We start from the raw sequence: 12381 nt of genomic DNA, 5'->3' as shown, positions 1-12381 counted from the left end.
AACCACTGCTGCCAACTCTAGATCATGGATTGGGTAATTCTTCTCATGAACCTTCAGCTGTCGGGACGAGTAAGCCACAACTCTTCCCTCTTGCATCAACACACATCCCAAACCTGTGTAACAAGCATCACAATACACCGAGAAGGGCTTGTGCACATCAGGCAAGACTAGGACAGGCGTTGTAGTCAACTTCTCTTTCAGCGCTTCAAAGGCCTCTTGGCATTTCTGGGTCCACTTGAACTCAACCTTGTTGCCTAGCAACGCTGTCATTGGTTTCGCAATCTTCGAAAACCCTTCAATGAATTGCCGATAGTATCCGGCCATTCCAATGAAGCTCTTGATTCCTCTAGCATCTGTTGGCGCTTTCCAGTTCAAAATGTCTGCCACTTTCTTCGGATCCACAGCCAATCCTTCCTTGTTGATTATGTGACCCAAGAACAGGACTTCACTGATCCAGAACTCACACTTGCTCAACTTTGCATACAACTGGTGCTCTCGCAATCTCTGCAATGCCATCCTCAAATGTTCTGCATGTTCTTCTTCGCTTTGAGAATAGACCAGAATGTCATCAATGAATACCACCACAAACTTATCAAGGTAATCCATGAATACACTATTCATTAAGTTCATGAAGAACGCTGGCGCATTGGTCAAACCAAAAGACATCACTGTGAACTCGTACAAACCATACTTGGTAATGAATGCCGTCTTCGGAATGTCCGAAGGTTGGATCCTGAGCTGATGATAACCTGACCTCAGATCAATCTTGGAGAACACACTGGCTCCTCTCAACTGGTCGAACAGATCTTCTATTCTGGGCAAGGGATACTTGTTCTTGATCGTGACCTCATTCAAAGCTCGATAATCGATACACATCCTCTTGGTGCCATCTTTCTTCTCCACAAACAGGACAGGGGCGGCCCAAGGCGAGGTGCTTGGCCGAATGTAACCTTTCTCTGACAGCTCATCAATCTGCTTCTTAAGTTCAACCAACTCTGGTCCGGATATTCTGTAAGCTCTCTTAAAGATGGGGGCGGTTCCAGGAAGAAGCTCTATGGCGAACTCAACTTTCCGCTCTGGTGGCATACCCGGTAAGTCCTTTGGAAACACATCCGGGAACTCGGACACAACCTTGATCCTCTCAATTAGGTCTGCTTCACTGCTATCAACAGCTATCTGATAACAACTTCCTTTCTTTGGCTCAGGCGGGACTAACTCGGTCACCACTTCCTCTCCTAGTGGGGACACCAACTTGATGGTCCTTTTATCACAATTGATAACTGCCTGATACTTATCTAGCCAATTCATCCCTAGGATGACATCTATTCCCTGAGTACCCATTACTATAAGGTTGGCGGGAAATGCTATCCCCCTTATTTCCACACTTATATTCAAACAAATGCTATCGGCTCGAATTCTACCACCGGCTGAGTCAATTTGAATGGGGGTTGACATGGTAGTAATTGGAAGATTATGTGCTTCTACCCATGATGCAGTAATGAAAGAATGCGTTGCTCCAGTATCAAATAACACTTCTGCAATATGGGAGTCGACTGGGAACATACCTACTATCATGCCGGGGGTCTCCTGAACTGCTTCAGCCTCCAAGTGGTTCAGTCTTCCATGATTATAGCGCGGCTGAGAGCGATTGCCTGCTCCAGGCTGAGAAACATTCTGCTTTGCTGGGGCATTGGGGCCTGACTGCTGCTGGGCTGCCTTCTTCGGACATTGCATCACCCAGTGGCCTTGCTCTCCACAGTGGAAACATGCCCTGTTTCCAACCTGAACTGGTGCTGCCTGATTGTTCTGCTGGGCTGCTGGGGCAGGAAGGCGAGGTGCCTGCTGATTCTACCTCTGAAACTGACCTCCTGACTGATTGCTCTGACGGTTCTGGTACTGGTGCTGAGGATACTGCCTTTGGAACTGCTGATGCTGAGGTGGACGCTGGTTCTGCCTGAACTGCTGAGGTTGATTGCCTGAGAAACGAGGACGATTGCTGCTTCCAGGCTGGGGTCCACTGATCTTGCGTTTACGATCCTCCATCTCCTTACGCTTCCTTTCTGTCATGATTGCTCTGTCAATCAGGTGCTGAAATGTCGGGAAGGTGTGATTCATCAGTTGGTACTGCAGAGGGTCAACCAAGCCTCTCAGGAAACGGTACTGTCGCTTGGCGTCGGTGTTGACATCTTCAGGAGCATAGCGAGACAACTGCAGAAACCTGTCCCGGTACTCACTGACAGACAATGGCCCTTGCTTGAGGGCCAGGAACTCCTCCTTCTTCACTGTCATCAGACCTGCAGGGACATGGTACTGACGAAAGCTACTTCTGAACTCTTCCCAGGTGATGGCGTCAGGGTGTGCATGGGTGGCGAGGTAAGACTCCCACCATGATTGGGCTGCTCCTCTCAACAAACGGGGACCGTACAGGACTTTCTCCCTGTCATCACACTGAGCGGTATGCAACTCCCGCTCCACAGTGCGCAGCCAGTCTTCAGCATCCATGGGGTCAGAAGAGTGAGCGAATGTTGGTGGATGACCTCTCATGAATTCAGCACGCTTGTCTCTGGGCATCTGAGGCATCTGAGGCTGAGGTGGGGCCTGTTGCTGCTGCTGCTGCTGCTGAATGGCGGCCAAAGTCTGACCGATAGCTTGAACTGCCTGAGTCTGCATCAGAAACATCTGCTCGATGGACATCGGGGGCGGGGGCGGCAGGTGCTGCTGCTGAGGCACCTCCTCCTGTTGAGCGGCTCGCTCCTGCTGAGCACGCCTTCCTCCTCTGCGCCTGTTCTCTGACATCTGTAGAATGCAACCACACATCAGAACTGATCTGGCAAATCTTGCAGCATAAGGAAAGAGTATAGAATTCTTCAACAGCACTGAACAGATGAGCATCTTCACTGATCTCCAACACAGACCACACAGCTTCTCAGATAAAGAGGAAAGTGGAATAAAGGGTTTCCCAACTATATAACTAACTCCATTAACATAATAGGTAAACCAAAATGCGGGGGATACCCACACTCTGGTGACAGTCATTACAAAGATCCAAACCAAACATAGTTCATCATGACAAACATAAATGCACAGGATATAGCAAACTACCCTGTCTAACTAAGACTAACTAAGACCGAGACTAACGCTAAGACTGTAGCTTCTATGTATATATTTCGTATTAATTACAAGATCCAACTCTAACGATCTATGGTTCTAGAGTTATCTTGGTCTTGCAGTCGGGATTGCCATAAGACTGGTGTCCACGCTGAGGTGAGCGGTACGGGTGCTGAGTCCCGACGGGAGCGGGGGAACCACCATCCAGGTGACGACGTTCCGCGTGCTCAGCCCGCAGCAGGGCGATCTCAGCACGAGCCCTACTCAGCTCGTCTAGTGCATGGTCCAGCTCCGTGTTTAGCACGGCGGCTAGGTTGACTGTGCTGCTCAACCTAGGATTGCCCTCACCGACAGGTGAGACAATCACGCCTCCTGTGCTGCCAGATGGACGGCGGGGGTAATACTTCAGGTCAAGACCGTCAGCTGCCCCACCGAAAACCGAGCAGTAGTGCGAAAGCGCACGCCGTGCAGCATCTTGCATGGCTGCCTCAGCTGAGTCCCGCTCAGAGATAGAATAGTGCTCTGAGCAGGCCTCCGCACCCTGGAGACTGTTCTCCGGGCAGCGCACCAAGCAAGTTGCCTCCCAGCGGTCCGGGTAGACCCCGCGACTGTGCTGGTAGACCACACAGCGATACTCGACGGACCAAGTATGCCGGTTAAATGCCCGACGTAGCAGGGTGTCGAGCGCATCGTGGAAGTGACACCCGCGAGCAGCGTCGCGAGTGATGGGTCGAGCAACCCATCCTTCCGGCTCAAGGTTAGCAGAGAAGTCGGTGTCGTGGCTCGAGCTGTCGTCGCCATCTCCGTCGTCTGGGTCTCCTCCAGCAGCTACTCCAGAAGCTGGGGCGCCCAGTGGTGATGCAGGGGGCGGCTCCAGAGGAAGCACAGGGGAGCAGCTCCTCACAGACTCTATCTCCTGGTGGAGCGAGAAGGAAGAGCTCTGCTGCTCCTGTCGTCGACGCTCCTGCTCCTCACGCAGGAGGTGGTGTAGTCTCTCCAAGTGGCTGGACTGTCCGGCCACGGGACGGCGAAGCGGACGCTCAGCAAGGCGGGAGGGTAAGAAGGGGATGACTAACTTTCGTGCAGTGTGTCTAAGTCGAGCCATCTACAAAAGACATCGCAAGCAAAAGGGTGAGAACAGAATTAATATGACCAGCAAATAATGAATCATAAGTAAATGAAGGATTAGAATAAAACATGATTTTCAGCAAGGTATAATATATAGTAGAACATAGGTTTGGTCGGTATGACCAACTTTTGAAGAGATATCAAAGTCAAGGCAGAGACAGAGGTCTATAGTCCTTAGAACGACCATTCTACTCTAGGTTAGCGGTCCTACAGTCAGCACGGCTTTGATACCACTTATGTCACACCCGGTTTTAGAAGGCAAACCGAATGTGAACCATGTACGTGCCAGGATCAGTTATTCACGTACACAGCAGTTACATAACATGGACATCATCACACAGTGCTCAAAATAGTATTAATAAGGGAAATAGTCGATTACATCATACGTCTGAGACGTCCATATAGTTCTTACAATAAATCAAAGTGCGGAAAAGAAACGTAGATAACCGCGGCCTTCACAGGCAGCCGACTGGGGGTTGCCGCTAACCCACACCTAGAACTCGTCGTAGTCTTGGAACTCCTGGAAGTCTCCTTCCACAGCTTCATCTTCGCCTGAGCAGTGGTTGCAATGCTGACAACCTGGGGATGGGGGGGGGTTTGGTGTGTAGAGCAAGGGTGAGTACACATCAACATACTCAGCAAGTATCCTGTTTGGCTGTAGTGGACTAGCTTTATGTGGGGATAAGTCAAGCATTTGCTTTTAGTTGGTCAGATTATTACTTACTAGTGGAAAGCCAAGTTTTAGCATTACCCCAAGTTATTAACCCAAACGTACTCCTTTCCAAACGGAAAGAGTACCACTTACCATTACCATAGTCAATACCAAGAACCATCAATCTCATAACCACCTGTAAACCAACCATCTCTAATCAAGTACCACTAATCACTGGAGCTCCCTTGGCCGCTCATAACCGTGAGCACGGCTGATATATCAGTTTTCAAACACTCTGCAGAGGTTGTGCACTTTACCCACAAGCCGTGATTCCCATTCTGCCTGGAGAGAGCTACTCCCCATTGACCACTACCTAGGTGGCCTAGCAGGGCATCACTACGTAGCCTTTACAAAGATTCCCCGGGGCTGTAGCCACCCGTTAGGTTTCCTAAATGCACCGCACTCCTCCCCAAGGGGCGAACCCAAACTTGGCGGAGCGAGCCGCATACGCCGAGCCCCATTGACGGCACGACGGCTAAGTGAACTACACCCCGGATCCTCTAATTATTCAGCTAAGGGCATCCCATTCCACCCTCATGGTTGCACTGTTTTCCCGGGCGGTCATCCATAGAACAGGTCCTTACGGAGAGGCACTCGAGAAACCGCTCGAGCCCCCTTGATGACCACAAGTACAACATCATAATAAGAGAAGGGAAAACAGCGTATCATAGATAATCTCATCATGTTCATTGATTAGAGTTTGAGCAATAGCATAAAGCTAAACAGTAATAATCCAACCCAAATAGGTGAACAAGGACATGGTTAACAAAAGCTAGTCAATCCTTAGGCATAGATGTGTAAAGCAGGAGGTGAATTAAATAATGAATAGGACATAGATAGGTCAAGGGACACTTGCCTCCACCAACCGACTGCTGCTCAGGGGCTTCTCCTGCGAGTTCCTCGGGCTCTTCGACCGGATCGTTCTCTATGCGATTGCAAGCATACATACATTCATCCATTCAAATTGGGAAACAAACAGTACATCATACAAGGGAACAAATAAAATGAATATGCATCAAGTATGACATTCGATATCACATTCATTATGGTTAGAAAGAAACGGGAAAAGGTCTCGCGGGGGGGGGTTAAAGCTTATGCACTAATGATTAGTTACAATTGATTCTAACAAAAGAGTTTAGTTATATGCACTAATGGAAACCTAGTCATTTTTAGTTGATCAACATTGAACTGGATAAACAATTGATTATATGAATTAACTAGCGTAACGGAATTCTAAATTAAGTTTCCTATTTCAATAACATGAACAATGATTAACCTACCTAAAATAAAATAAGTAACAGTAATGAAAGAAAATAAAATAAAAAAAATAAAAAAGGGGGGCGGTTGAACCGGCCAGGGGGCGGTTGAACCGGCCTGGGGCAGGGGCAGGGGCGGCCGAGCCAGCAGCGCGCAGGGGCGGCTGGGCAGGGGCGACCGAACCGGCGGGGGCGCGGGGCAGGGGGCGGCCGAGCCGGCCAGGGGGCGGCCGAGCTGGCGCGCAGGGGCGGCCGAGCCGGCCAGAGGCAGGGCAGGGCGCGCAGGGGCGGCGGCGACCGAGCCGGGTGGGGGGAGAGGAGGGGAGATGGGGGAGGGAGGAGAGGGGGAGGGGGCTCACCGGGGACGGGGACGGGGCGGCCGAGCGGCGGGGCGGCCGAACCGGCGAGGCGGCCGAGCTGCAGGGGGCGGCGGCTAGGGCAGGGGGCGGCGGCTTGGGTGGGGAAGAGAGAATGAGAGGGAGGGAGAGGGATTGGGGGGATTTGGGGGGATTGGGAGGGGGCGGCTGGGCCAATGGGCCCAAAGGGGGCGCGGGGGGGGGCGGCTGGGCCGGCCGGGGCGGCCCACAGCGCGGGAGAGAGAAAAAAAAGAGAGAGAAAGAAAAAGAAAAAGAAAAAGAAAGAAAAGGTTTTTCTCCTTTTCGAAATCCGATCTTTCTAGATGAATGCACTTACATCTCTAAGCAAATCAAAGAATGCATAGTTCGGCATGGTGCATCAAACCACACAAAGTAATTTAGGGTTTTTCATAACACGGGAAATCCAAACCAAGTCCCGCTATAACTTTGGAAAAGGTCAAGGTTTAGCGAGAGAACGAGAAAAGAAAAGAGTAACGCCTGAATTTGGTGAGAGAAAAGAAGAAAAAATTCTACCCCCAAATTCAGGGCGTTACAGCTTCCCACCTGTTTCCCTGCTTGACAAGCTGCACAAGGTCTATCTTTTTCGAAGGTAACATTAGTTAGACCTATCACGTGTTCTCCCTTTAGAAGCTTGTGAAGGTTCTTCATCCCCACATGTGCTAAGCGGCGATGCCACAACCAGCCCATGCTAGTCTTAGCAATTAAGCATGCATCTAGACCGGCCTCCTCTTTTGCAAAATCAACTAAATAGAGTTTGCCGTCTAATATACCCTTAAAAGCTAATGAACCATCACTTCTTCTAAAGACAGACACATCTACATTTGTGAATAGACAATTATATCCCATATTGACTTACGGATAGCAAATTATATCCAAGCGACTCTACTAAGAATACATTAGAAATAGAGTGCTCATTTGAGATTGCAATCTTGCCTAAACCTTTAACCTTGCCTTGATTCTCGTCACCGAATATGATTGAATCTTGGGAATCTTTATTCTTGACGTAGGAGGTGAACATCTTCTTCTCCCCCGTCATGTGGTTTGTGCATCCGATGTCGATAATCCAGCTTGATCCCCCGGATGCATAAACCTGCAAGGTAAATTTAGGCTTGGGTCTTAGGTACCCAACTCTTGTTGGGTCCTACAAGGTTAGTGACAATATCCTTAGGGATCCAAATGCAAGATTTATCTCCCTTGCATTTTGCCCCTAATTTTGTAGCAACTATCTTCCTATCCTTTCTACAAATAGCAAAGGAAGCGTTTAAAGCATGATAAATTGTAAAAGGTTCACTATTTGTTTTCCTAGGCACATGAACAACATTTCTTCTAGGCATGTGATTAATAACATTTCTCCTAGCAAAATTTCTATCATGAATAATAGAAGAACTAGAAGCAGCCATGGCATAAGAATCAAAAGCATCATAACTTCTATAACCATTTCTAGACTGTCTCCTATCATGATACATGAAGGCATGGTTCTTTTGAGCACTACTAGCCATAGGAGCCTTCCCTTTCTCCTTGGCGGAGATGGAAGCTTTATGGCTTGTTAAGTTCTTGACTTCTCTCTTGAAGCCAAGACCATCCTTAATTGAGGGGTGTCTGTCGGTGTTTTGGGTCCGACCGCACACCCGGGGTTGCCCCTCAAGGTGTTTTTAGGAGTAGGACGGTGTCGACGACTGTAGCAAAGTGGTTCGTGCCGATCGCACGAGGGACAATGGACAAGATTTGCAGGTTCGGGCCGCTTAGAAGTGCGTAACACCCTACGTCCTGGTGAGTATATGAGCGTGGTTACAAGAGGGTTCTCTGGATAGAGGGCGCAGAGAGTTTATGTGGGTGGCTAAGTAAAACAGGGTCGATCGTTCTGAAGGGGTGCCCCCTAGGCCTTATATACTCGACCGTGGGGCAGTACATGTGATATGATAACAACAATTAGCTAAAAGATAGTGAACCTCTTGAGTTTATCCCTACGTAACCCTCGCCGACTTATCCTCGCATGGCTCCGTTGCATGGGGGCTTCAGCGCGGGAAAGTCGGGTCTCTGTTGCGATTCATTCGTTCGACGTTGTGGGCCGTCCGGGTTTGCACCAGTCCGGTCTCACGTCTTCTCTTCTTAGTTGGTTGTCTTTCCCTAGGCCCGCGAAAGAATGACCTTACGAATTATTGGGCCCTCGGGCCTTTCGTGAGGCCTTTTACTTCTTTAGTGGACCCAGGGGATATCTATCCCCCACAAGCCCCCGATCTTTGGGTTGATTTAGAGGTAATCTACTCAAAGATCCAAGGTCCAAAAAATAACTTCCTGTTGCCTACTCTTGCTCTGATCACTCGTTCGACCGAAGTTTAGTTCTGTGCTTGTGCCTTAGAGGTCGGCATTTTGGATTATAAGATTCTGGACTTCATTGGGCGCACCGGAGGTGCACCCAATGGGTGTAGCCCCCGACCTTTGAGTAGATTTTAGAAGATAATCCACTCGAAGGTCTTTCCCAGGAACTATCTCCATTTGCGCTCCTGCATCTCGGTTGAGGATTGGTCTTTTTAATCTTGTCCCACGCCTTAGAAGTCGGCACTATCTTGGTTTGGAATGATAATCCATGGGGTGCACCGGAGGTGCACCCAATGGGTGTAGCCCCCGACCTTCAAATGGATTTTTTAAGGATAATCCATTCGAAGGTCTTCCTTTCGTTTGCGGAAACTGGCATGAAGCTATTTTGCATTATGCTTTGGAGGTCAGCATTATGTCATCAATATTTTGCTGCAGAGGTCAGCGTATATTTTGTCTTTAGCAGCCGAGTTTGCAATCCATCCATATCTTGCTAGGTAGTGCAATTTATTTGCTTCTGCGATTGATTGGACGTTTGACGGACGTTCTCTGTCTAGTCTTCACGTCGCTTCTGTCGGCCATATCTTGTACTTTGCTGGCTATATTTGGCTTTCCTCTGATCCTTACTGATATCTCATTTTTGTCTTGAGGTATTCACTGCATGCCCTGCGCGGATGTGACCGTTTTGAAAAATATACTGATAATTCCTGGGCGTCCCCCCCCCAATGGGTGTGGGCAAGGGACGGCTTGGTACGCTGAGTGTTTTAGCCGGCTGCTTCTGAGTAGTAATGCGATGGGACGGCTAGTGTAATCATATCCTTTGCACTGTTGACTGGAGTCCCAATGGGTGTAGTGTTGCATGAAACGGCGTCCGCCGTCTGACGTGTCTTCAGATGGGTGGGAGTGCTTATTGAATGCCTTGCGACTGTTCAGTGACCGCGGTTGGAGGTGAGCGGTTGCCTTTCCCTTCTATAAATAACACCTTTGCTTCTCTGGTTTTTTCACATCTCTTCGCTGCTCTTTACTGCCTTCTTCTCCTCCCTTCTGTCTGCTTCCACCATGGGCAAAAACAACAAGCGCAAGCGTGAGCCGACTCCTCCATCGGAGGAGTTTGGTGACTCGGAATACTCAGAGGAGGAGTTCTCCTCTGAGTCCGAGGGGTCTCCGGCTCCCATCCCCCTGCGTGAGTCGTCTGATCCCAGGGGCTTGCGGCGGAGGTCTGGACGTACATCCGGGCCGTCGAGCGCTCCGGGCTCGAGGGCTCGGATGAGTCTGAGTTCTCCTCGGACGAGGAGGACTCGGACGGCGGCGAGGGCGAAGATGACGACGACGACGACGGCGACGACGACGACGGAGGCGACGGCGATGGTGATGGCGGCAACGGCGGCGGAGGCAGCGGCGGCAAGGGCGGCACCAAGGGCAGCAGCAGCGTGGGCAGCACCGGAGGCGGCGGCGGCAAGGGCAGCGGCGGCAGGGCCAGTGGCTAAACGCCACTGGTCTTTAAATATTAGTATAGTTAGAATAATGTAGTAGTAATGTAGAGTAGTATAGTGTAGTTTAGTAGTAGTAGTAATGTAGAGTAGAAGTAGGGAAGCACCAACTCGCGAAGAGTTGGTTTGTAAACTTATTAACTTCCCCTTAATGAAGAACTGTCGTTGGCCCCATCTCGATGATTTGCTTTCTCTGATTGTTGAACTGGTTCTTTTGATATAGTAGATGAATAACTTGCGCATCACATTGACGCTTCCAGAAGTAGCTGCCGGGTAATATTGTAGTCGGTATCGGCATTTTAGAAGCAACGCCGAGCGATTGAAGGTTGACATCAGCGTTTAAGAAGTAACACCGAGCAATCGAACACGAGACCATCGTTTTAGAGGCAGCGCCGAGTCAGTGAAGGTCGACATCGGCATTTTAGAAGTGACGCCGAGCGATCGAACACGCGATCGGCGTTTTAGAGGCCACGCCGGGTGACTGAAGGTCGGCGTCGGCATTTTAGAAGTAATGCCGGACGATAGAATACAAGTTCAGCGTTTTGGAGGCAACGCCGAGTGATTGGAGGTCGGCGTCGGCGTTTTTAGAAGTAACGTCGAGCGATTGAACACGAGGTCGGCGTGTTAGAGGCCACGCCGAGTGATTGAAGGTCAGCGTCGGCGTTTTAGAAGTAATGTCGAGCGATAGAATACAAGTTCAGCGTTTTGGAGGCAACGCCGAGTGATTGGAGGTCGGCGTCGGCGTTTTAGAAGTAACGTCGAGCGATTGAACACGAGGTCGGCGTGTTAGAGGCCACGCCGAGTGATTGAAGGTCAGCGTCGGCGTTTTAGAAGTAATGCCGAGCGATTGAACACGGGGTCGGCGTGTTAGAGGCCACGTCGAGTGATTGAAGGTCAGCGTCGGCGTTTTAGGAGTAATGCCGAGCGATAGAATACAGGGTCAGCGTTTTAGAGGCAACGCTGAGTGATTTGAAGGTCTGTGTCGGCATTTTAGAAGTAATGCCGAGCGATTGAATACGGGTCAGCGTCTTAGAGGCAACGCTGAGTAATAGCCAGCCGCGCGGGTTATTTTGAGGATAATATCCGAGTGATGAAGTAGCACGTCGGCTTTTTCGGAAATAACTGCCAGATGTCCACGTGGCATGCTGAGGTTTCGGAAATAGCCGCCGTGTGATGACTGGGCACTTTTTGAACCGGTATCTGGCTTAAGAATATCCCATAAGAGTTGCGCTTTTAGCCGCCTTTGCTTTCCGTGCCCTAGTTCTTGCATTTCCGCATCTGAATCTTCTCTGCCACTCGCCTCCTACTCTGTCCGCCAGTGAGAAGCAAGATGGCGCCCAAGAGGAAAACTGCGAACTCGTCTGCTGCAGTGATCCCCGCAATCGACCCCAACAGTCAGTTACCCTTCGCAGGTAACCACATGTCTGTAATTTCTGAAGCTGAGCTTCTCCGCCTCGTCTCCATCGGGGTTCTTCCTCCGCGGGAACTCTGTTCTTGGCGGATTTGCCACGGGACAACTGTCCCAACAGAGGATACCCACGAGTCTGTAGTTTACGCTCCGTTCCTTCTCCGCGGCCTCGGCCTTCCCATCTCTCCTTTTTTCCGTGGCCTCCTTGATTTTTATCACATCAACCTGACTCATTTGAACCCTAATTCCATTCTCCAAATCTCCATTTTCGTTCACCTTTGCGAAGCTTATCTCGGCGTGCTGCCGCATTTTGGTTTATGGAAGTATCTGTATCACTGCCGTCCTGGGATGGACGGGGGGGCAACATCAGTTGGTCGGAGGTGCAAGTTTGGAGATGCGTCGTGGGTGGAAGACCGAGTATCTCGAGATACCCCTCAAAGACAGTATTAAAGGTTGGCGTCTGGAGTGGTTTATAGTTGATAATTATGGAAATTCTCTCCCCTCCCGGTCAGGAAGACAGCCAGACGTTCGCACTTCGAGTTGGACTGAGTCTCCCACGGATCAAGAAGTAACCGAGGCAGGTGTG

The sequence above is a fragment of the Zea mays genome, chromosome 6 (genome assembly GCF_902167145.1).
Source record: "Zea mays cultivar B73 chromosome 6, Zm-B73-REFERENCE-NAM-5.0, whole genome shotgun sequence".
In the NCBI taxonomy this organism is placed as follows: Eukaryota; Viridiplantae; Streptophyta; class Magnoliopsida; order Poales; family Poaceae; genus Zea; species Zea mays.
The sequence above is the reverse complement of the archived record's forward strand: the minus strand, read 5'-3'. Positions refer to the sequence as shown.